At 37.4% G+C, this 27,364-nt stretch overlaps 1 long non-coding RNA gene across 1 annotated transcript; it reads right to left on the bottom strand.

Annotated features, from left to right (window-relative positions):
• Window positions 1–26,577, bottom strand: LOC105477919 (uncharacterized). The gene is made up of 4 exons (XR_985019.2): window positions 26,361–26,577; window positions 18,835–18,943; window positions 6,135–6,270; window positions 1–71 (listed from the first exon to the last, which is right to left on the bottom strand). It is a non-coding gene; the product is annotated as an uncharacterized lncRNA (long non-coding RNA).
• Between the last annotated feature and the right edge of the window lie 787 nt (window positions 26,578–27,364).

Raw genomic sequence — 27,364 nt, 5'->3', positions numbered from 1 at the left:
CAAATACTGGTACCAATCCACAAACTGTTACTGGTCTGCAATCAAATACTGTAGTAATTGAGAGTAAACGTCTGGAAACAAAAGCAATTTGACAGAGTAATTTTATGTCTGTCAAATTTAAGAATAAAACATTTAAACATTTCTAGGAATTTATTTTTATTGTGTTTTACAAAAGTATCACTCTATGACAGACTGGAAAATTTTTTGAAAATCTGGTTCTTTAACACAAGACAGTTTGAGAAACACTGGAATTGACTTTACAGCTAAGAGAACCAAGCTTTAAGTAATACGCCCAAAGACACACAGCCTAAGGAAAATGGGATTGCCTTCCCCTTAACCATGGTTGTTGGAACTGTGGAACCCTGCTGCGAGTTTTTCTCTTCTTTTGCCTCCCTTGGGGTCTATGCTCTAAATCTCTAGGTTTTAACTTGGCTGATTTCGATAACACAGGGCCAGGAGTTAAAGAGGTAACAGCCCTTCTCATTATTTACAGTCAACAGCTTCTCCACTGTTCCCTTCTCGCCATCCCTGCCTGCCTCTCCTTCCTCTGTCAATCAGGTCCCATGCAAGCAGGCCTGTATGGAGCATCAATCCCAAGCAATTTCCATCTACCTTGGGGTTTGGGGTCATCATGCTTTGCAGCAATTCCGGTTTTACTCCTTGAATGAGATGATTTCTGGCAGTTTTATTCTAAAATCCAGATGTCAATTAAAGGATGCCAGAGGAAACATCTGCAGGGATGAAGCTTTCACAGGGCCTGAGGCAGAGGCCGTGCAGTGAGGACATCTCTCTGTCCACTGCTTTATGGGGGCCACTTTACCAAGGGCAAAACGTCCCTTCCTAACTAGAAGGGATACACTACAGAGAGTCTGTGTCCTTTCTTAGGGTAATCATGTTCCCACCCATCCCCGCTTTTGACATTGTACTTTGGCAAAAGAGAGTACCAACACGGCCAGTGTTACCAAATATAAGAACAGCTACTTTTTAAGACTTACAGTGCCTGTCCTCTTGAATAGAAAGTCATTAGAAAAAAATCTACCAAGTCAACCAGGAGAAACTTTACCACCAACAGGAATCAAACTTGAAGAAAGACTTGTTTATATTCAGAAATCCTGCTCCCAAACACTGGGCAAAGCAGAGAGAACTGAGCTGTCAGACACAAACATGTCTGTCTCCGACCTACTCAAGTTGACAGGATTAATACTCTATGCCCAGAGGCCACTTTTTCTTTTCTTTCTTCAGAAAGAAAAGATGAAACCAAAGGAATAGTTGGACCAATGAATCCAAAACTATATTCTGAGAACCCTGGGGTTTTCAGGATGGTGTCATAGGATCATGGGAGATGGAGGAGGAAAGAAGGAGGAGAAGAAGAGGAGAGAATGGGCCTCTCCCTTCCTTCTTTAACCAGAGTAGTCTTGCTTTTATCCATTTCTCATTTACCCTTCTTTGTAGTATTCAATTTGAGGAAAACATTCTACTCTTTATTTAGAAAAAAATTACTTATAGGCAGACCCCATTTTATTGCATTTTACTTTCACTGCAGATTTTGGATTTTTTACAAATCAGAGATTTGTGGCAACCCTGCATTAAGCAAGTCTCTTGGTGCCATTTTTCCAACAGCATCTGCTCACTTCATGTCTTTGCAGCACATTTTGGTAATTCTCACAGTATTTCAAATTTTTCACTATTATTGTACCTGTTACAGTATATTATACCTGTTACAGTGATTTGTGATCAGTGATCTTTGATGTTTGTAAGTGTTTGTAATTGTAATTGTAATTGTTTCAGGGCATGACAAACCACATGCAAATAAGACGGCGAACTTAATAAATGTTGTTTGTGTTCTAACTGTTCCACTGACCACGCATTTATCCATCTCTCTCCATCTCCTCAAGACTCCCTGTTCCCTGTGACACAATGATATTGAAATCAGGCCAGTTAATCCTACAATGGTCTCTAAGTGTTCAAGTGAAAGGAAGTGCCACACATCTCTCACTTTAAATCAAAAGATAGAAATGATTAAGCTTACTTAGTGAGGAAGGTATGTCAAAGGTATGTCAACAGTCAAGATAGGCCAAGAGCTAGCCTTCTTGTGCCAGACAGCCAAGTTGTTGAATGAAAAGGACAAGTTCTTGAAGGAAATTAAAAATATTCTCCTGTGAACATACAAATGATAAGAAAACCAGGCAGCCTTATTGCTGATATGGAGAAAGTTTCAGAGACACACATGGAAGATAAAACCAGCTACAACATTCCCTTAAGCCAAAGTCTAATCCAGAGTGAGGCCCAATTCTCTTCAATTCTATAAAAACAGAGAGGTGAGGAAGCTGCAGAAGAAAAGTTTGAAGCTAGCAGAGTTTGGTTCATGAAGGTTAAGGGAAGAAGCCATTTCATAACACAAAAGTGCAAAGTGAAGCAGCAAGTACTGATGTAGAAACTGCAGCAAGTTATCCAGAAGATCTAGCTAAGATCATTGATGACAGTGGCTATGATAAATGATAAACAACAGATTTTCAGTGAAGACAAAACAGTCTTCTGTTGGAAGAAGATGTCAACTAGGACTTTCACAGCTAAAGAGGAGAAGTCAATGCCTGACTTCAAAACTTCAAAGGACAGACTGACTCTCTTGTTAGGGGCTAATGCAGCTGGTTGAAGCCAATGCTCATTTCCCATTCTGAAGATCCTATGGCCTTTAAGAATTATGTTAAATCTACTCTTCCTGTACTTTATAAATCGAGCAAGAAAGTTTGGATGGCATAACTTCTGCTTAGAGCATAGTTGCTGAATATTTTAAGCCCACTATTGAGACCTACTGTTTAAAACAAGATCTCTTGCAAAATATTACTGCTCACTGACAATGCACCTAGTCACCCAAGAGCTCTGATGAAGATGTACAAGGAGATTAATGTTGTTTTCATGCCTGCTAACACAACATCCATTCTGTAGTTCATGAATCCAAAAGTAATTTCAATTTTCAAGTCTTACTATTTAAGAAATTTACTTTTGCCAGATGCAGTGGCTCACACCTGTAATCACAGCACTTTGGGAGGCTGAGGTGGGAGAATTGCTTGAGGCCAGGAGTTCGAGACCAGCATAGGCACCATAGTGAGATCCTGTCTCTGCAAAACTTAGCCAGGCATGGTGGCATGCACCTGTGGTCCTAGTTACTCAGGAGGCTGAGGTGGGAGGATCTTTTGAGCCCAGGGGTCAAGGCTGCAGTGAGCCATGATCGTGCACTTCAGTCTGGGTGACACAGCAAGACCCTGCCTCAAAAAAATAATTAAATAACTAAAAATTCAAAATAAAAATAAAAGAAATTTATTTTCTAAGGCTATAGCTGTCATGGGTCTTGTGATTCTCTGATGAATATGAGAAAAATAAATCAAAAACTTTCTGGATAGGATTCACTATTCTAGATGCCATTAAGAACATTCATGATTCGTGGGAAGAGTCAAAAAACCAACATGAACAGGCATTTGGAAGAAGTTGATTCCAACCCTCATGGATGACTTTGAAGGGTTCAAGATTTTAGTAGAGGAAGTAAATGCAGATGTGGTGGAAACAGCAAGAGAATTAGAATTAGAAGTGGAGCCTGACAATGTGACAGAATTGCTACAATCTCATGATAAAATTTGAGTGGATGAAGAGCTGTTTCCTATGGAAGAACAAAGAAAGTGCTTTCTTGAGATGGCATGTATTGATACTTCTCATGAAGATGCTATAAATATTGTTGAAATGACAAAAAAAAAAGGATTTAGAATATCCCATAAACAGTTGATAAAGCAACATTATGGTTTCAGAGGACTGACTCCAATTTTGGAAGAAGTTCTACGGTGGGTAGAATGCTATAAAACAGCATCTCATGCTACAGAGAAATCTTTCATAAAAGGAAGAGTTGACTGATACAGCAAACTTCACTGTTGTCTTTTTTAAGAAATTGCTATAGCCACCCCGGCCTTCAGCAACCACCACCCTGATCAGTCAGCAGCCATGGATATCATCAAGACTTTCTATCAGCAAAAAGATTATGAGTTTTTAAGGCTTTTTAAAAATTTATTTATTTATTTATTTTTCAGACGGAGTCTCGCTCTTGTTGCCCAGGCTGGAGTGCAATGGCAAGGTCTCGGCTCACCACAACTTCTGCCTCCCTGGATTCAAGTGATTCTCCTGCCTCAGCCTCCCGAGTAGCTAGGATTACAGGCATGTGCCACCATTCCCAGCTAATTTTGTATTTTTAGTAAAGATGGGGTTTCTCCATGTTGGTCAGGCTGGTCTCGAACTCCTGACCTCAGGTGATCCACCCACCTCGGCCTCCCCAAGTGCTGGGATTCCAGGCATGAGCCACTGCGCCCAGCTGACATTTTATGGCTTTTTAAGGCTCAGATGATCATTAGCATTTCTTAGAAATAAAGCATTTTTCAATTAAGGTATGTACATTTTTTAGACATAAAGCTTTTGTACACTTAATAGACTGTATCATAAACATAACTTTTACAGGCAATGGGCAGCCAAAAAATGTGTGTGTCATTCACTTTATTGCAATATTTTGTTGTGGTGGTCTGGAACCTGAACCCACAATATATGCTAGGTATGACTGTATCTAATCACAGTTTTGTTCATAAACATTTTGGTTTGAAATCAGAAAGTTATAAGCCTATTTTTGAACTGAACTGGGTTTTAATTTTTTTATTTTTGTAACTTCAAACTTTTATTTCAGAAATATTTGGCTCTAGAAATGAGTCAGACATCTCATTTTAACTGAGACATTTTTGCCAAACAAAATGAAAAGAAAATATGAATATTCCCTCCTCTTGAAAGAGAGATGTTGCTACCGGCTCTGACTTTTTTGTTGCTGTTACAAGAATTGCTTAAACACTTGTTAAGGGAGATTTAATAATGGAAATGAGGAGCAGAGTAATGCCCTTTCTCCGTTAAAATTTGTATTTGCATTTTACAAGATGCACTTAATTATTTTACAACTGAAACTATTCTCTAAGGTCCTGGTCTGTAAATAAGGAAAAACTTCTAACCATGGAAGTGATGGTTCTCTGGGCTCTATAGTTAACCCAATCCTTTTGTTGATAACAGTAGGAATCCCGTGAAATCCACAGGGAGACATGAGTGGGACAAGCTTCCCTATTGTATTCTAGGTTTGCGACCAAGAAACCAATAATTCAGCTGTGATGCAGCCATACCCAGAGATATTTTCCTTCTTGAAAAAATCCCAAGTTTCAATTTGGAATTTTGTCAGTGTTAAAATACCAGCATTAGTACCACGTTAAATTTGTTATCTTTATGGAACAATCTGGTCCCCATTAAAAGGTTGTTATTCTAAGATTCCTTTCCATAATAATCATAATTATGGTTCTAAATCCTTTATGTACATTATCTCTAACATTCACAGTAATCTGGTAAAAGAGGTATTATTATATCTACTTTATAAAGCAGGACATCAGAACTCTAAAAGTCAGATGACTTGCCTAGGACCATAGTACTCAAATAAATGGTATAACATGGTTCCAAGTTCTTCCTGACTGGAATCCATATAGCCACCTTGAGGGTAGGAAGGAGAGGATGAGTTAGCATCACTTTTATTGAGCCTTTACTATATGCTAGGCACTGGGCAGAGCACTTTACATACACTATCATTTTTTAATCTTCACAATGCTACAAGATAGATGCTATAATTATCTCCATTTTACAGGTTAGGAAATGAACTGAGGCTTCACCTGGCTAAGTAACCCGAGTCATAGATCTGGAAATACATGAAGTCAGATCTAAGGCCCTGATCCATCTGACTCCAAAACACAAATAAGATCAAATTTGTACTTCCAACAAAGAATTCTTCTTGAAAGATTACTTGCTTAGTCTCATGATGCTGCCATTGCTTAAAATTTTTCTAGAGCTCATCTTTGAAATTGCCTTCTTAGAATCAGTTTGTGAACCACACAAGAAAAACTGTTCCCTTAAACCAACTTTATAGTAAGACTACATTCCAGATGACTTTTGGATTTTTCTAAAAATCAAATTTCTCTCCAAAGGATAAAGATGTGATATTACTGAGACATTACTCACTTAGGGGCATAATTTCTATATGTTCTTTTAAAAGTGAGTATCTCACAGCTCATGATTACCTCTCAGTCCCATTGTCCAACCAGCCTCAGCCACGTTCCCACACTGTCCCTATCCCCGGACAGATTTTCTATGCAAGTTCTCATGTGATGATTCACAGAAGAAAGTCAGACATCTCTGTATGAAAGGAGCATGAACCTGAAGGAAGAAAAAGAGAATGATTATTTAGGAGAATTCTTAATCTCCCAAAATCCTCTTCATGACAACTCAGAGCCTTTTCCCATAAATGAACATTTTAACCTGGCAAAACAGTCCTGTTACCCTGGAAATGACAGATCACTTTCAATATTAGCCTCAATTTTGCCGAAACCTTCTCAAAGGGGCAGATGAAGCTTGTGTACCTGTGGCCATTGAGCATTTTGATGAAAATTAGTATCATTTTGAAATTCCAAATTACTCATAGGATATCACTTTTGAGCTAAAATCCTACTAAGTTGGGGAGAGATTGGCATTTAAACAGATGTCAGCAGTGTTTGGGGAAATGTAAATTGAGGTACAGATGGTGACTGCTAGGGAGTTAAGAGCATCTGTGTTCTAGGAGGCAAAAAAAAAACTATATTTGTGAAAAAAAAAATTTTAAATATTAACTGAAATTCCCAACTCGATTTTGAAAGAAGACAAGAATATATTCTCATTGGATGGCACAGTTTGATAAGTTTCTTATCATGTCAAAGATGACTTGAATTTCTGGATCCTGGATCTAAATTAGATTCAGGATGGGGAATTATATCCTATATCTTCAGTAAGCCAAAATTAGAACTTCTACTCCAGGCCGGGCGCGGTGGCTCAAGCCTGTAATCCCAGCACTTTGGGAGGCCGAGACGGGTGGATCACAAGGTCAGGAGATCGAGACCATCCCGGCTAACCCGGTGAAACCCCGTCTCTACTAAAAAATACAAAAAACTAGCCGGGCGAGGTGGCGGGCGCCTGTAATCCCAGCTACTCGGAGGCTGAGGCAGGAGAATGGCGTAAACCCAGGAGGCGGAGCTTGCAGTGAGCTGAGATCCGGCCACTGCACCCCAGCCTGGGCGACACAGTGAGACTCCGTCTCAAAAAAAAAAAAAAAAAAAAAAAGGAACTTCTACTCCAAAAGCACAACTAACTGAGGGGTAACATGGTCAAGTAACCCAAGTCATATATTTGAAATATATGAAGCCTAGATTTTGGATTCTTCTATTTCAGTCAATTACATACCTCAGTGTAAGCTGTAAGGAAAACATCAGTTATCTGTGATACAGTGGTTAAGAGCAGGGCTCTGGAGACAAAGAGGCTGAGTTCAAATTCTAGCACTGCCCCTTTGTAGCTGTGTGACCTGGGGACACATTACTTAATTTCTCTAGACCTCAGTTTCCTCATTTGTAAAATGAAGATAAAAATAATAATACCTAACCCCACAGAATTGTTTTGAGGATCAGAGCTACATGTGAAGCACATAAAACCTATGGTAAGCATCACTAAATGTTAGCTAGTAATAAAATAGGCTTTCTTTCTAATCCTAGGAGATCTATATAGGACTGGATATCACTAACCTACTCTCTCCCCAGGTCTCACTATCATGACCTAGTGAGAACAACAAGCTATAAATCTCAGAAACTGGGAAATCCATAGTTTGTGCAGATCATCAGGCTTTAACAAAGGTCCTTTGTTCTCCCTTCTAATAGTCCTCTAGAGATTTCCCATTAAAAGAATCAGTCACTCTGAATATGAACACCTAAAAGTTTTTGTTTTGTTTTATTTTGTTACTGTCGAGTTTATTTTTGTTGCGGTCAAAAACACCTAACGTAAAATTTCTCATCTCAACCATTTTTAACACTACGTATTTGTAGTTTTTAGGTTAGTCCTTTCTGTGAGATGCAGAAACCTTTTCAGGTCACCAAGATAATTCAGAAAGTTACATTTCCATTAATGTCATTAGTGTTCTAGAAACCTAGTGTGCTAAAACACTTTTCCACTAAAAGATCTAATTTACAAGGTGGAGAAGACTGAATCAACATCCCTCTATTCTGTGTGTTTGTTTGTTTGTTTGTTTGCCCCTAAGGATTCTTATGCTCAGCTGCTCATATTAATCTAGTTTTTCAATGAGTTTTCCCCTTAAGGGAAAATCAAGAAACCAAAAGGTTAATTAATGCAGTCATATTAGGGAGTCATGTAGGAACCATATCAAAATCCAGACTCCCAGGTTAGAGTTTAATGTGCTGTACGTCTTCCTGATTGGAATGAGTTTATGCATTAGACACCATACACAAATGGATGCATTTAACTTCGTTCACGGCATACCCGCAAACTCATTTACTGGATCCATAAGCACTTGTAAACATTGCTAATGGAGTTTGCTAAATGAATATTATAAACGTAATCCAAATGAGCTCTCCATGGAAATTGCAAATCATATGAAAAATATAGTGCATTTGGTTATAGCACATTTCAGGAATGGTATGTTTTAGTTAATTGTGTTAGTATATTATACATGGCTAAATGTCAGTACTAACACCTAGAAAAAATATAACTCTGCTTGCTTAATACCATTCAACTGAGGATATTAAATATTATATAATCCATAAATCAAAGGTACCTTATTACTAAAGTAGATCTTTCTGGCTTACACTGTATCCCTGAGAGGAAGCTAGGGCTCTTAAAAAGATGTGTAAACTCCTTTGGCCTGTTAGAATTATCATTAGGATCCCTGAAACAGTTTTCAAAATGGTGTGCCCTGGTGGCTTGAAATAGTTACTACATCTTTCTGAAGATATTCACATTGGGATTTGAATCAAAAGTTATGCTCTTTAATTAATGAAACTACAGAAGCAGTTTTAAACATATGGTAGTCTTTTTCTTTCCTTCTTCTTTTTCAAATACTGTCATATTTTCTACTGTTTTCTATAATTTACAGTTACTTTATTTGAATGAAAATTCCGTTTTAAAGTCATCTCTTGCCCAAAGTGGAAGCAAGCCATAATCTGAGACTTCCAAAGGTTTTCTTATCTTGATGATGATGTATTTCAGGTATTTGCAAATTAAAAACACTAGTCACAAATGGAAGTCTGATGCTCATAGGAGTTCAATCCTCTCACAACGTGAACTTTCATTCTTTTGTTTCATAGAGTGAGAGACTGAATATACAAATGGACAGTGGTCAGACCATATGTAAAAATAGAGCTTTGACTCCTGAAATGGAGTCATCTTCCCAGGAAACCAACCCATCATCGATAATAGCTGGCCTCCTATAAGTCAGACTTGTAGGAAATCAGACTGTTATCTCTGGTAACAATCCAGAAAGCCAAACAATTACCTCTGGAACAGTCAGCCCCAAATGACCAGGACTTAATTAATAATCCACATCTTGTTTAATCTTCGTCCCTGCTCCCAACTTAGGATCAACCACAGAAAGCTAAATATGCACCCCTAATAAATCACATCAGATGCCCTGCTTCTATTAATAGTTAGTTCATCTACAGCTTCCCAGTGCCAATAGCCTCCAGTCAGGGCATCCCTGAAGCTTTCCCCTTGTCTACTGTGAAGCTTCTCCACTTCTCTACCTGCCTTTGAGTCTCTGCCAAAACAAAAGTGACAGTGATTGCTGTAGCTGACTCCCTTTGTAAAGCAATCTCTGAATAAATGAGCTTTGCTTGTTCTCATTTGGTTGGTCTTTGCTTATTTCTACACGAACAACCCAGATAATGTTTTAGAGACCAAGTAAATGCTGAAATACAATTTATCTGGCATACAGAAAGAACTGTTGGGGTTTATATTCTTGTAGAGATTATCCTTTGAAGCATTACAGAGTCTATATCATTCTGGAAGAAACTCTTCTTGAGAGATACTTGTCATGTATATAAACAGACTTCCCAGGACAAGAAGGTATGAGCCAAGCTATTATACGATATCATGAAACTTTCCTGGTTTTTTTTTTTTTTTTTTTTTTTTTTTTTTGAGACAGAGTCTTACTCTGTTGCCCAGGCTGGAGTGCAGTGGCACTATCTTGGCTCACTGTAACCTCCACCTCCTGAGTTCAAGTGATTCTCCTGCCTCAGCCTCCTGAGTAGCTAGGGATTACAGGCACCTGCCACCATGCCTGGCTGGTTTTTGTATTTTTAGTAGAGACAGGGTTTCACCATGTTGGCCAGGCTGGTCTCAAACTCCTGATCTCAGTGATCTGCCCAACTCAGCCTCCCAAAGTGCTGGGATTACAGGCGTGAGCCACTACGCCTGACCGAAACTACTTCTTCATAGCTATTATTTTTTAATACCCAGAGTGATATAACCCAACTGGATTATTCCTCTAGCTACCAAGTACTAGATTCACCTCTTTTTGAGCTCATCTTGGATGTTATATCTTGGTTCCTCATTCAAAGCAAATACTAAACGTCAGAGGCTGTGTTTGTAAATGCAAAGATAATAATGAAAATGGACCCCCCAGCCCTCACCCCAGTCCCCAGTGCCCAGGAAAGAAAAGCATTAGTGTATGACCTTTCCCTTTTTTCAGTTTCATAATGTTGTTTTATTTTTACCCCATTTTTATTCTTTTCTAACTTGGGTGGAGTTCTTAGGCTAAATAGAGACTGGAAAACAACCTAAAATAATAACTTACCTTTGGTAGCTGAGGATGAAATGTGCTGAGTAAACAAATACTATGACTAGTAAATCAGTATACCTACCAAACATTAATGCTTAAGTTTTAGAACAATAGGTCAAATGTTATTTATTCAGTTATACTAAATAAAATGTGTGTTTTTGTTTGTTTAGGATTTTTTTCTAAATCTAAAAGTGTTTTAAGAATCATGCAGTGACCCGAAGTTATCATTATGAACACCAATTATCATTATATACATAAAGCATAAACATGCATTGATTTGGCCCAGACAAAAGGAGTTTTCCAAGGAGATATGCATTTTTGTTTCCCCCAAAAGATGCCACCAACTTCTACGACTTTCAACAGGACTCAAGATACTATTAGGGGATAAAAATGCATTTATTACCCAGGTCTGAGACTGCAGCACAAAATGTGAGGGCTTATTTTCTCTTTAATGGGCATACCTCAGATGCTACTGAGAATCATAAATCTCTTTTACATCACTATAGGATTTTCATAACAGGAGATCTTTAGACATGACATAAAAATATTCCCTTCATAATGAAGCTTATCCTATATTTCCAATTAGTTTAGCAGACCTTCAGTGCATTTTTCTGTTTCTTCCATTTCATTTTTATGATGAGGTGGCTAAAACTCAACATCACATTCTAGACAAGGATATGCTGTCAATTTATATAATGGCACCTTAATATTGTCCACATTATTCTCACTCCTCTTCCAGTGGCTTATTTTTAGCACTGTTGCACATTGAGCAAGGCTTATGATCTTTCTCTTGGAAGGTTATGGCTAATTCAATACCCATCACTGTGTATGATTAGCTTAAATTGTTCTTTCAGATGTGCATCACCTCACACTTGCCTGTTTCAGATTTCATCTTCATCATATTGTCCAATTACCTGGTTTTGTTAAGTCTTGCTGGAATCTCTTATGGTCCTTATTGGACTGAAAATTTAGGGTCATTGAATAATATCACTCCTTTATTCACCTCCTCTTATAAATGGTTAATAAATATATTCAACAACAAAGATCTTTTCTGGCACAGATCTCCAGGGCATTCAGCTATTAACCTCATTCTGCATCCACAACTGGACCCACTGCCATTCTCTCAGGGCTCTTTCCCCATCTTTTTAATCCCTGGTCTGGCTTTTACCTCTGAGGCTACAATGACAAGGTTTTCTTATCAGCTGCTTGAAAGGTAATTTATCGAAATGCCTGTATGGGTCAAAAAAGCTCATATGCATGCCTGGCAGTGTTCATGTGATCAAAACTTAAATGGCAACCAGCATACACAATACCGTAGCCCAAGTTACACTGATGAGCCATTTTGTATGCTGCTCCCCCTTCTCTTTCTCTCTCTTTCCCTCTTTCTTTTTGTTAGAGGAATAAGATGCTTACTTTCAGTTACTTATAAGCCCTCTGGGCTCCTCTTATTAGAGGAGTCTTTGGACCTACCATCTGCCCACTCTATCTCCTTATCTGTTTAAAATAGTAACTGGATTTGACTTGAAACTCACATGATTGTGAGGTGGTTTATGATTCACACAAAGTGCATTATTTATCTTTTCCTATGGAAACCACACAGCCTAAAGAAGAGAATAAAGTTTCAATGTCATCTCGAGAAAAGGAAAGGTTTTACATTGCCAAATGAGTCAATATGAGGAGTCAATTCAAAATTGATTCTTCTGAACATTGGCCAAACAAGGAAATAAAATATGTCTTAAAGGGTTGGTTATTCACTCCCATGGCATAGTTTGACTTATATACAGCTTTCTGGCAAGACACCCTCAACTACAGGGGTGTGTGTGTGTGTGTGTGTGTGTGTATGTGTATTTGGCTCTGTATAAATGTGAATTCTTAATTCAAGTTCAATGTGCATTGCCACCTTATCATCCTAACTACACAGAATTTTATACTCTAGCTAAAACTAACATAACCCCCTCTGGGATCACCCCCAGATAAGTTCCAAAATGCCTCCTCAGAGCTGTTAGGTAAGTGGTATCTCATTTAAGGTAAGTGGTATCTTATTTCAACTTAACAGTTTGAAATCACATGAATAGTGATAGATTCCATTTCCCTTTCAGATTCTAGCAGCAGTTAAAAGAACCAAGAGGAAGAAGCGGTTATCTGGACAGGGCACTCATTTCAAAACATGTATTACATTTTCAAAGATCCTAAAATTGCTAATGATAAACCACTTAATGGCACAAACTCTCTCTTCACCAAGAGCATTTTTTGCTGCCCTAGTTGTCACCCTTAAAACAAAATGTGTGGGAACAATCGTAAGGCTGCCCTTTTAAATTAGAAAAATCATACAGAGCAAGAGCAGATAAAGTAATGTCTCAGTGGCAAAAGGTACATTCCACAGTTCTCAAATCCCCTTCCAAACCTAAAATTGAGAGTTGTTTCATACCTAGATAATTTGTAGATTCAGACTAATGTGTGTCTGCTATTTCAAAGCTGGTATGTTGTGAAGTCTTCTTAGTATCTAGTACATTTATGATGGTTTTGGAAAAATTATCATCTAGCACTAGCATGGCCACTACTAGCATAAATCAAGTAGTTTTGGGTTGTGCAAAGTGGGGATAAAATCATATCAAGCCAAACAACAGATGCCAAAAGAAGGTGACCATCTCAGAGGTGAATAATACCTTGAGGGGAGATACCATATCTTCACTTAGTTCTTTCACGGATTTTTAGTTCCAGGCATTTGGTTCAACCATCAGTTGTTTCATTGAGTTAGACAAGCCTGTGCTGTGTTCTGGTTTGGCTATGAATTTATTCAGTTAACTGTTTACTGCCACTGTATGGCATTACTCATGATATTATGAGTATAAAAGTGAAAACAAGTGTCAGAACTTAAATGTCTCCTCTCAGGGCTCCACCTTGTCTAGGTTTCCTCATCCTAATTTTCTTCTGACATTTTATGATTTTAAGATATCATAAAGATGACAGTAGCAGAGGACCATTTTATCCCCACTTTGCACAACCCAAAACTACTTGATTTATCCTAGTAGTGGCAATGCTAGTGCTAGATGATAATTTCTCCAAAACCATCATACATGTACTAGATATGAAGGAAGAGTTCACAACAGCTTTGAAACAGCAGGCACACATTAGTCTGCATCTATAGATTATCTAGGTATGAAACTGAACTCTCAATTTTAGGTTTGGAAGGGGATTTTAAGATATCATTAAGATATCACCTGAAGATTGTTACCATACAGAGAACAGTGGGAAAATCTCTTATTTTATATATTTGCATTTTTCCTTGCCTTCTCCACTTCTTTTATAGAGCATGTTGTCATGCTAACTGAAGCACCAGAGTGTAGCATGCAACAACATGGACAACATGTCTGAATTTAGTTAAGCCTGCAAAGCTTGAACAGTCATTCAAGATATTCACATAAAGACCTGGCTGGCCGGGCGCGGTGGCTCACGCCTGTAATCCCAGCACTTTGGGAGGCCGAGGCGGGCGGATCACAAGGTCAGGAGATCGAGACCACGGTGAAACCCCGTCTCTACTAAAAATACAAAAAATTAGCCGGGCGCGGTTGTGGGCGCCTGTAGTCCCAGCTACTCGGGAGGCTGAGGCAGGAGAATGGCGTGAACCCGGGAGGCGGAGCTTGCAGTGAGCCGAGATCGCGCCACTGCACTCCAGCCTGGGCGACAGAGCGAGACTCCGTCTCAAAAAAAAAAAAAAAAAAAAAAAAAAAGACCTGGCTAATGTCACCCATTCTTAGCATCAGGATCTGTGAAATGATCACTTCTAGTAAATTTCTATTTTTAAATCTATTGAGTGAAGTGAAAAGTGTTTCACTATTAATTATAAAGCTCTATTGAGTTTCAGTTATCATCTCAAAAAGATGGAGGAAAAGGGAAATAAGTTCTAAGTTAATACCTTCCATGTTGCTGGTGGGCCAGGAAGGAGGAGGTGAATTCATTTTCCATATGCCATAATATATTTTAGCAGAAATCCTTTATTTCATTTTCGTTTTTAATTTGAATTGACAGCATAAACAATAGCCTAGATTCCTGCTTCCTGCTAAGCTATTTATTTTTGCAAGACTTATGTTGTCATATTAAGACTTTTTTTCTGATTACTCAATAAATCTCTGGTACAGAATTTATTTATTACTCAATAAATCTCTGTACTTACAGAATTCATGCCACTTATTCCTATACCTCATAAATGATTTGATTATATTTTATAATATTAATATATAAAATGATAGTATTTTAATTTTTTTTTTTTTTGAGACAGTCTTGTTCTGTCGCCCAGACTGGAGTACAGTGGCACAATCTCGGCTCACTGCAACCTCCACCTCCCAGGTTCAAGCGATTCTCCTGCCTCAGCCTCCTGGGTAGCTGGGATTACAGGAGCTGCTACCACACCCAGCTAACTTTTGTATTTTTAGTAGAGACGGGGTTTTACCATGTTGGTCAGGCTGATCTGGAACTCTTGACCTCGTGATCCACCCACCTCGGCCTCCCAGAGTGCTAGGAATACAGGCATGAGCCACTGCACCTAGCCAGTATTTTAATTTTTATGAAAAATGTTTCCAATGTTTTCCAAACATTAAGATTTATCGGCCTGGCGTGGTGGCTCACCGCCTGTAATCCCAGCACTTTCGGAGGCTGAGGGGGTGGATCACCTCAGGTTAGGAGTTCAAGCCCAGCCTGGCCAACATGGTGAAGCCCCGTCTCTACGGAAAATACAAAAATTCTCTGGGCGTGGTGGCAGGCACCTGTAATCTCAGCTACTCGGGAGCCTGAGGTGGGAGAATTGCTGGAACCCGGGAGGCGGAGGTTGCAGTGAGCCAAGATCGTGCCAAACTCCAGCCCGGGCCAAAAACAGCAAGACTCCGTCTCAAAAAAAACCAAAACAAAACACAAAAAAACAATAACAACAACAACAAAAAAGATATATCACTACTCCCAAAGTCTTAACTAAGATTGTTCTCTACATTGAAGCCACTATTTTCTCCCTGATAATCATGCTCTCAAAGCCCAAGAGGGTTGCGCAAATTGTTACTCCCCATTATCTCTTTCCTAATATCTGGCCATTTTTATCATCTTCTCTCTCTTAAAAATTCAGCTGGCGGAGTTTTCTTTTTAACCCTTTCCAATCAACAGTACCTCCCAAAAATGAGGAATAAGGAGAAAGAGGAAAAGAAGCAAAAATGGAAGAAAAGTTCTGAAAGTTTTTTCTGGTGCCTTTGATAAGCAGTTAAAAATAACCAACTTTGTGCTTTTGGATTTGCTGGAATTGCTTGACAAGAATGGCTGGGGGCCCAGGAAGCAGTCGTTGGACCTCTGGCTCTCTGCTCACCTGTTATTGTATTTACCCAGAGAGTGCTGAAGCAACATTGCCGAATGCTTGGTCACAATCTCCTTCCTATTCATCTTGTTCTACTGCCTCAATTTGGCCTCAGAAAAGGAGAGGGAAAGGAGGAATTAGGAAGTACAAAATGGGGGGCAGAGAGTACATTGAATGGATCTTTGCCCTTTAAATATCCCATAAACAGTTTTGGTTATCATACTTTGTGTGACTACCATCAATCCTGCATTGAGACCTTGGTTTTTTCAGTAAGTGACCCGACTTTAAAATAGTACAATTTACCTATTTTGGACAGCATCAAGAATAAAGGAAAACATTGCACATAGTCTTATTTATTCTTTATTTGCAACTTTAGAGAGTAGGATTATTTAGAGTGGGGTCATTGAACAAACGCAGTTTTGTTTTGCAGTTACTCTTGTTATTGTACATATCACACTGACTTTTGCTGCTTAAGTGTTCCGCTCTTTCAATGTGTCCTGATTTTTAGAGATATATATATAAAATACGTATAATATATATACATATATTTAAAAAACCTTTATTCCTCTCTGCACATAGACTTACTTATTTATTATTCAGTCCTTCAAAAATTTACTTTCAAATAAAGATGTAAGCCCATAGAAAAGCATTCCACCTGATTCCCAGAACTTAGCACAAATCCTGGCGTAATCCAGTCTTAGAAAAAATAATATAAAGAAGTATATAAGAGCTCAAATATAATATAAAATTGTAATAATTCAAACAATATCAACAGGTTTTCCATGCTAAGTGCTTCAGAAATGCATCATTCCTTTTCTAAAGCTCTGTGGAGCTGAGACAAAATTCTTCCCCAAAACAACAGAAAAAGTGAATGATTAACTAAAGTCATTTGCTCCCAGTTTTCTGACCAGCCTGTGCTGTGTAGGAGCCCGGCCTCACTCCCACCTTTGGTGTTTGGGTCAAGACTCTGCAGGCAGGACCTGTTATCTAGAAACCATATCTTAAGGTGTCAAGTGTCATAAAGCTGACCAACTTATAATCCTGTATTTGTCTCTCAAACACCCTTGGTTTTATCATCCATGGAAGCAATCTCACAAAGAGCAAAGCAGAGAGGAATAAAGGTTTTTTAAATATATGTATATATATTATACATATATTTATATATACATATATAAATCAGGACACATTGAAAGAACTGAACACTTAAGCAGCAAAAATCAGTGTGATATGTACAATAACAAGAGTAACTGCAAAACAAAACTGCGTTTGTTCAATGACCCCACTCTAAATAATCCTACTCTCTAAAGTTGCAAATAAAGAATAAATAAGACTATGTGCAATGTTTTCCTTTATTCTTGATGCTGTCCAAAATAGGTAAATTGTACTATTTTTTTTTTTTTTTTTTGAGACGGAGTCTGGCTCTGTCACCCAGGCTGGAGTGCAGTGGCCGGATCTCAGGTCACTGCAAGCTCCGCCTCCCGGGTTCACGCCATTCTCCTGCCTCAGCCTCCCGAGTAGCTGGGACTACAGGCGCCCGCCACCTCGCCCGGCTAGTTTTTTTGTATTTTGTAGTAGAAACGGGGTTTCACCGTGTTAGCCAGGATGGTCTCGATCTCCTGACCTCGTGATCCGCCCGTCTCGGCCTCCCAAAGTGCTGGGATTACAGGCTTGAGCCACCGCGCCCGGCCAGGTAAATTGTACTATTTTTTTTTTTTTTTTTTTTTTTTTGAGACAGAGTCTCGCTCTGTCGCCCAGGCTGGAGTGCAGTGGCGCAATCTCGGCTCACTGCAAGCTCCGCCTCCCGGGTTCACGCCATTCTCCTGCCTCAGCCTCCTGAGTAGCTGGGACTACAGGCGCCCGCCACCGCGCCCGGCTAATTTTTTGTATTTTTAGTAGAAACGGGGTTTCACCGTGGTCTCGATCTCCTGACCTTGTGATCCGCCCGCCTCGGCCTCCCAAAGTGCTGGGATTACAGGCGTGAGCCACCGCGCCCGGCTAAATTGTACTATTTTAAAGTCGGGTCACTTACTGAAAAAACCAAGGTCTCAATGCAGGATTGATGGTAGTCACACAAAGTTAAGGGGTTGGTTGATACCTGGTAAAGACTATGTGAGCTGAGTCATCAAGTCAGTTTATCTCAAAGACCCCCAAATATGTGGTCTGTCCTCAAAAAAATAAACATTTTTAAAACCAAAATTGTATAAAATATACACCGAATACAAGTTAAACTAAGAAAGAACAATAGTGACATTAACTATGCCATCAGCCCGGACACTCACCCACAGAACTAGAATCTTCTGAGCTCATTTTAATGACTGTAAGTATTTCACTAAAGCTTCAATATACTAAATATATTCATTATCTTCCAGGTTTTCAGGACCTGATTACTAATATGATCTTCTGAAATATTGTGCTTTTAAGTTAAAACAGACAAACAAATTCAGTACAACATAAGTTGGTTCAGAGCATGGAGGTTATCTCGATGCTCTGAAATTCTTACTCATCTGCTTTGGCTATGCAAGTAGTGACCCAGTGCCCTGATTTGGGTCATCATTCACAAAAAGCCAACTTAGTTACTTGATTTAAAAAAAAATTCAAGTACAGAGTCTGAATAGTAAATATTTCTATTTGAAGTGTGAACACAAACATGTTTCCTTAGCAGTTTATCCACTGGGAAATCCTTTTAGAGATGGGTGATGCTGTTCTTTCTCTAAGTGCTCCTAAAGCAAAAATGTGTGCGATTTATTTCTAAACTCAAGAAACAGCATTAATTCAAAAACCAGGTGCCACAAACCTGACGAAGTTAAACGGTGCTTCCAGTGCACTTTGTTTGCTGTGCTTTCTCTTCCACGAGCTGTTCTGGTCTAAATCGAGTCCCTCAGATTTCCCAGATCATTGTCCATCTAAACCCAGAGCAATTTTAATTGGAAAAAAAAAAAAAGACTATTCAAAAGTTGAACATTAAGACTTTAAAAGTCACAAAGTAATAATAGTGAAATAATATCTCATTTCCTTCTGTTGCTTGATTACAGGTGAAACCGATTGTAGTTTGTTGGTGCTTTCTGATTTGGAAGATGAAAATGTCAGAAATCTAAGCATCTAAGAAGTATCCACTTAAAATGGCTAGTTGGGAGAAAACCAGCCAGAGGAGTTAAAAAAAAAAAAAAAAAAAAAGTATAAAAGCAAGGGTCTATTGTTTCGTTAAGAAAACAACAAAGGTATCTAAAGTCTGAATGAGAAAATATTTAAAGAACAAAGAAGTGTATTTAATTAGCTATAAAACTAAAATAAGTCTCTCAGGTTTTAAATTTCATAATTTCCCTATGACAACAGGATTAGGGTTCTGGGGAACACACCAAACTGGGCCTCACATACACCATCTCAGCAAAAAAAAACAAAAAAAAAACAACAAAAAAAAAAACAGAGGAGACACACCACAGCAAAGTGAATCATGATGTCTATCTTCATGATAGCTATATCGTGCCACAGGTTTAATACACTGAGCTCCCCCAAGGAAATAAAAACACTTTCTCCTTCAATTAACTGATTTTTTTTTTTTTTTTTTTTTTTTTGAGACAGAGTCTCGCTCTGTCACCCAGGCTGGAGTACAGTGGCGCAATCATGGCTCACAGTAGTCTTGACGTCCCATACACCCACCTCTCAGTCTCCCAAGTAACTGGGACTACAATAAGTAGCTGAGGGCCACCACGACTTTTTTTTTTTTTTTTTTCGTAGAGATGGGGTTTCACCGTGTTGTCCAGGCTGGTCTCAAACTCCTGGGCTCAAGCAATCCACCTGTCTCAGACTCTGGATGCCTTTTAATTTCTTCTTTTGCCTGATTACTCTGGTTGGGACTTCCAGTACTATATTGAATAGGAGTGGTGAGAATGGGCAGCCTTGTCTTATTCCAGTTCTCAGGGGAAATGTTTCCAGCTTTTTCCCATTCAATATGATGTTGGCTGTGAGTTTGTCATAGACAGCTCTTATTTTGAGGTATATTCCTTCAATGCCTACTTCCTTGAGGGTTTTATCATGAAGGGATACTGGATTTTGTCTAAAGCTTTCCTGAATCAATTGAGATAATCATGTGGTTTTTGTTTTCAATTCTGTTTATATGGTGAATCACATTCATCAATTTGCATATGTTGAAATAACATTGCATTTGAGGAATGAAGCCTATTGGGTCATGGTGAATTAACTTTTTGATGTGCTGTTGGATTCAGTTTGCCAGTATTTTGTTAATGATTTTTGCATCTATGTTCATCAGAGATAGTGGCCTCTAGTTTTCTTTTTCCCTGTTTCATTTCCGGGTTTTGGCATTAGGGTGATACTGGCTTTGTAGAATGAGTTACAGAGGAGCCACTCCTCCTCAATTTTTTGCACTAGTTTCAGTAGAATTGCTACCAGCTCTTCTTTGTATGTCTGGTACAATTTGGCTGTGAATCCATCTGATCCAGAGCTTTTTTTTTATTAGTAGGCTTTTTACTACAAATTCAATTTTGGAATTTGATATTGGTCTGTTCATGGTTTCAATTTCTTCCTGATTCAATCTTGGGAGAGTGTGTGTTTCCATAAGTGTATCCATTTCCGCTAGATTTTCTAATTTGTGTGTGTAGAGGTGTTCATAAAGTCTCTGAGGATGTTTTGTATTACTGTGGTATCAGTTGTAATGTCACCTTTGTCATTTCTGATCATACTTATTTGAGTCTTCTCTTTTTTCTTTGTTAATCTAGTTAGTGATCTATCAATCTTGTTTATCCTTTCAAAGAACCAACTTTTGATTTTGATTTTATTGATTCTTTGTATAAATCTTTGCATCTCAATTTCATTCAGTTCTTCTCTGATTTTAATTATTTCTTTTCTTCTGCTAGCTTTGGGGTTAGTTTGTACTGGTTTTTCTAGTTCCTTTAGGTGTAATGTTAGATTGTGAATTTGAGATCTTTCTAACTTTTTAAGGTAGGCATTTAATGCTATAAGCTTTTCTCCTAACACAGCTTTTGCTGCATCCCAGAGATTTTAGCATGTTGTGTCTCTGTTTTCATTAATTTCTGCCTTAATTTTGTTGTTTACCCAAAACTCATTCGGGATCAAATTGTTTAATTTCCATGCAATTGTGTTGTTTTGAGAGTAATGCCCTTATTTGTCCTTTTTTTACTTTTTGTTGTTGGTTTAAAGTCAGTTTTATCTGATATAAGAAGAACAACCCTTGCCCTTTTATTGTTTTCCATTTGCATGATAGATCTTTCTCTAATCCTTTGCTTTGAGCCTATGGATTGTTATATGTGAGATTGGTCTCTTGAAGACAGCAGACAGATGGGTCTTATTTTTTTATCCAACTGACACTCTGTGCCTTTTAAGTGGGATGGTTAGGCCATTTACATTCAAAGTAAATATTGACACATGAGGCTTTGATTGTATCATGAACTTGTTAGCTGGTTGCTTTATAGTTTCTATTGTGTGGTTGCTTAAAGTGTTGGTTGGTTAGGTACTTTAGTATATTTTTGTGATAGCAGGTATCGTTCTTGTTTCCATGTTTAGAACACCCTTAAGGATCTCTTATAGGCCTGGTCTACTGGTAATAAATTCCCTTAGCACTTGCTGGCTTGGAAAAAATTTTATTTCTCTTTTGCTTATGAAGCTTAGTTTGGTGGGATAAGAAATTCCTGGCTGGAATTTCTTTTATTTAAGAATGCTTAAAATAGGCCCCCAGTATCTCCTGGCTTGTAAGATTTCTGCTGAGTCAATTTTCTTTTTGAGGACATAAGTAATATATTTTTCAAATTAATCCTTTTCCCTAAAATGTCAAAGCTGGTGTTCATACAGTTCACACCAGTATAGTCATGCCAGTTATACACAACTGACAACCATTCTGATTAGTCAGAATTAGTGCCTGTGTTGATTAGTTGGTGGATATTTTGAATAACATCCCTCCCTACCTGAAGTTAGTATGTATGCTTACTTTCTTGTTATTTATATTCATTGTTGGGCCAGATGGATCTGATAGGAAAGCCCGAATTTACTTTTAGCTACTTACATTTTAATCCAAGTTCTACAGTTTAACTAGTTTTGTGACTAATTTCGGGAGATTAATTTTCTCATCTGTAATAGAAAGATAGCAACATATGTCATTACATATATATTATAGGTTTATTGAGAAGATAAATTTAATTCATGAAGAGTGTTTTGATCAGTACTGATTCTTGGTAAAGTGTTCCATTACTGGTAGCTATTATTAGGCATTTAAAGGCCAAACCTCTAACTGCCTATTATTAGGCATTTAAAGTCCTAACCTCTAACTGCACTCTTCTCACATATTTTCAACATTCCTCTCCTGATAAAATAAAGGAAGGGAGGGATTAAGATTAATTTCATAAGCATTGTAGATTATCTGACATGAAAAAGGACAGAAAAAGGAGACACAAAAATATAATTTTAAGACAACCTCTTCAAGCTCAAGACAGACTTCCTAAACAGACATCACCTGCCTGGAAAGAAGTTACAAATATCAACTGAGTCCAAACACAGTATATAATATATTTTCAAATATTTCATGCCATGAGGATTGATTTGTATTTTGTGAGAAAATCCTTTAATCTTGTATTTATTTAATGTTTATATAACACAATTCCTTATAGAAATTTGTAAGCTAGTTTCTTCCTTTCTGTAATATACATTCATCTGGGTTAAATAATAGTTAACATTTATTGAATGCTTATGAAGTATCAGGCACTATTCTAGGTGCTTTATGCATATTAACTATCTTAATTCTTCCAACAAACCTATGCAGTATAAGTACTATTATTATTTCCATTTTCCAGAAGACTAAGCTAATCCATAGAAATGTCTTTAAATTTACTATAGATTATATACCTAGCAATGATGAACCTGAGATTTGACCTACCATGTGGCTGTAGAGCTCTTTCTATCAGCCATTCTACTATACAATTTCTTTTCTGGATGCAACATATGTAAAATTTCCTAGCCTCTTTTATAGATGTGACTATTTCAGATGATAAATAACAATTGAATTAACAATTGGACCCAACTGCACATCTACCATTTGCCACTTCCTGCATAGGTCGTTCCAAACACGTGTTTTGAATTAAATTGAGTATAAAAGTCTTTGAAATAAATTTTGGAAATAAGAGTTGACCAAGTAAATTCGAGAAAGGATACACTCAAATAGAAATGGACCCTGATCAAGCAAGGTATGTTTTGTTAGTTTACTAGTGATGTCCAAAAAAGCATTACAAATTATATTTGGATCCACCTATTTCAGATAGATCTCTATACCGATACCTCTCAGTTTTATTTTTTTAAAATATTGGTTTAGGTTAGAAAAATAACCTATGATATTCATGGACATATAGGAAACATGAAAAAGCACAAAGGAGAAACTAAAAATTCACCATTATCCTACCTCCCCAAAATAGTCGTTCTTAATAATTGAGTTCTGTTAACTTATAGTTTTCTAGGGAACAAAAATATTACTTCATTAAGAATCATTAATAATTATATAAAAACATAATTTTCAATGATTGATAATTGAGGATACTTGAATCCACAGTAATCATGGAAAGCAGTTTGGAGATTTCTGAAACAACTTTAAATAGAGCTACCATTTGACCCAGCCATTCCATTACTGGGTATATATCCAAAAGAAAACAAATTGTTCTATCAACATGAAATATTATCCATAAAAAGAACGAAATCATGTTCTTTGCACCAACATGGATGCAGCTGGAGGCCATTATCCTAAATGAATTAACACTTAGCTCTAAGAAATAATTAATGTATTCACAAATATACATATGCAACAAAGTATTAATAATACATAGGCATAACTAGGAATATGGGCTTTAGAATCATGCGTTCAAAGAGCTAGCTATATCCTTGCCAAAGTATACAACTTTGGTCAAAATAAGTAAGTTGTCTATGCCTCAGTTTCCTTGTCCATAAAGTAGAAATAATCAACTGTATGTTGTGGGCCTTTTGGGAAACGTTAGAAGAAAAGATGTGTAAAAAACTCTTAAAGCCATTCCTGGCACATGAGGGCACTTCATACATTTCATTCTCCCCTTTTCTTCCTCTCTATACTTTTGGGTCAGGAGCACATTTATCTCTTCAACAGTAAATGACATTTATTTACTTATTTATTTATCTAGCTAGTAATAGTGGGTTCAGTGAATATTGAACTCAACTCAAGCATGGGGGGCCTCTACTAAAGATTTATTTATGCTAATTTTCCTTCATTTCACAATCATTCATAACATGTCCTAATATGACAGTATGCATTTAAACTTGAACAGCTCTCAAGTATGTAACTGATGACTTTGACTTTAATTAGAATTATTGATCTAAAACTTCTATGTCAAGCCCAACAACAGTCAGCTCTTTGCTGAACATGTCAGCTGGTTAGGATGAAGAAATTAGGAAATTAGGGAAAACAATTTTTTTCTTCAAAATCTCAGGTGGGCTGCAAGCCAATTTAAGATGGGATTAATTTGGTCACAAATCATATGTTGGACAGCCATGGTTTAAAAAAATTGTTTGTCTGGAATGACTAGTTAGTATCTATCATGACTCTGCATTAAACATATTCTTCTTTGACCTCTTAGATCTGTTAGGATCTGAGATTTCCCTCTCTGTTTCATACTGATTGGTATCTGGGCAGGTTTTGTGTCAGAATTGGCTCCCTGATTACAGAGTTCTCAAGCTCTCTGCCTGAAATTACTCAAATTTGGAATCATAAGGGTTTTCCACAACGACACAGATTTGGTCAGCCATATTCCTATTATTCTGACAATTTCTGATCCTATTTACTATTACACAGATTCTTGTAACATGGGAAATTCTAAAAGCATGACACTCTGAGTGTAAACTTACATGTTGATTTTATATATAAAATATCTCCTTTTGCCAGTGAATGGATCTGTCGGTGCCACTATGAAAAGATTATATTATTTTCCCTGTCTTTACATGGGGAAAAAAATGAGTACTAAGCTGTTTCCTGGAAGATTCTTCTCTGTTACTCAACTTTCCACTAGAATTATTTCTTTTTGTGTCTATCAAATATCTCCCCAACTCTCAGTTGCAGCAGTTAAGGTTAAAGCTTGTTCTTTATGTGAGTTTGTGCCTCATGTGAGTTTATTTAATATACATATATGTATATGTGCATACATGCACATATTATAATATACATATTTTAAATATATATGTATATTTATTATTTGTGAGGTACATGTGCACTCATCTTACCTTAAGAAACAGTATCATTCAACTTAAATGATGGCAAAATTGGTTTTCTAATTAAATCACTGCGTGTTGTTTTCTCAGCAGCTCTGCTCTCATCTGAATCCCTTGCTCTCCTCAGTCCCACGCACCATCCATAGCTTGTTCTCTTCCTTCCCACTGTGCTGTCTTCTATCAACCAGAGCAGTCAAATCAACCCTTAGAGTGTTCTTAAAAGCACCATATGCCCAACAGAAGAGCACTTGAATTACTCTGTATACCAGAACCTGCTGTACATCACAACAGATTATTAACAGAGACCAAAAACTAGGACACTGTGTGATCTTATAACCCATCTGAAACTACCACCTGAGAGCACTTCTTGGTCCATTTATTGTATTTCCCAGAATCTCACTTCTACCAACTAAATTAGTCAGACACTTACAGGCAACTTGGATGCAAATGACTTCTGACCTAAAGCTTAGCCATCCTGCTCCTTTCTTTATAGGCATCATATATATATTTTAAAAGAGAGTACTCCTTAGCAAGCTGCCTTCTCCAGAATGAAGAAAAGCAATAAAAGCAATAAAAACAAAGAATGTTTTCTGAGTAACTAACTTGAAAGTCTTTCTCTGTGGAGTTTCCCATAATAAAAGAAGGAAAATGACAGGGTCGAGATAATTTGTTTAAGAACACAGGCAAATAGCATGTTTTTTTTTTTTTTTTTTTTTTTGCTTTTTTAATATATAAATGCTCCTGATAGCTTTATTTGGTTTTCTGATTTGCGTTCTCTGTTCAAGGCCTAGTCCTGCCTTGTGAAAATTTTTCAGATTGCCTCCATTGTGCTATTTAACTTCCTCAGACTTAAAAACAGTATCTTTTTCATGGAGGCCTGACAGCCTAAAGAAGGCTGTGTTTCATTACCACATCAAATGATTTGGGGTCAGAAAAACAAGGTAGCCTCCCTCCAGCCTTACCTTCCTCCAGAAGAAAGACACTGAAAGAATACAGGAATGACAATCTATTCTTAACGACATTACCCTACAAGGCAAAGTATGTGATAAAGTGATCTTAGATGGTATAACTTACATGAATGCAGTTGAGTCTTGTGAGATGTGGCAGCTGAGAGGGCTACAAAAAGTTTTACATGATGACACCAAAGGGAGAAGGCAGGATAGGAGATAATCACTTGAAGCAGCCTTGGGAGGAATGGTTGCGTGTGGACACAAACATGGAGATGGGCTTATTTCAAAAAGAGAGACTGTGGAATATTACAACTTCATGGCCATACTCTTTATACATACACATTTTTCCTAAAATATACATAAATATCAATAGAGATGAATGGTTAATCTAAAACGATTATTAAACTGTAATGTCTAAAATAGACATTGCAATGTAAAATAGATTAAAACTCACATATCAAAGTTGCAAAAGTCACACAACTATCCATCTGCCAGTTATATAAAATTATCATAATGAAAAATTAAATTCATAACAGTATATCAAATTATATTGTTGTGAATATTTGTTTGCAGGCACTTTATATTGTCTAGGTGTATTAAAGGCATGGTTACAAATTATTAATACTAATAATATCCTCTAAGAAGAAGAATATTGATCTTCTTTAGTGTAGTAGAAAACAATTTATTGAGAATTCAAAGACCTGGGTTCATATTCCATTCTGCTCCATGACTGAAACATGTCATTTTGTTGCTCTGATCCTGTCACATGTGCTTACAGGGATGCCTTCAGAATCAAGTACACTGTGAGGTACCATATAAATGAAAGACATCAGTACATAAAGGTTTGGGTACTTAAGAAAAGTTAAGTATCTTACACACACAGCCATAATGGATTGATTATAGAATCAAAATACTTTCAATGCTGTTCTTGTACACTTTTGCTTACCACTGAATCAATTTCTTTCTCAAGAGGATGTGGATATGGCTGCCAACTTCAGATTAAGAGCACATTTTATGCCGAGATCTATAATATTTAGATAATATATTCACATATATTTGCCTGTTTTGCATTTTATTTTAACGCTGTATAAAGTGGCATTAGTTGAATGCTAACATAGTATGCTGCCA

Source organism: Macaca nemestrina, chromosome 7 (assembly GCF_043159975.1).
Source record: "Macaca nemestrina isolate mMacNem1 chromosome 7, mMacNem.hap1, whole genome shotgun sequence".
NCBI classification, from domain to species: Eukaryota; Metazoa; Chordata; class Mammalia; order Primates; family Cercopithecidae; genus Macaca; species Macaca nemestrina.
Note: the sequence above shows the minus strand (reverse complement) of the source record. Positions and strands in the feature narration are given on the sequence as shown.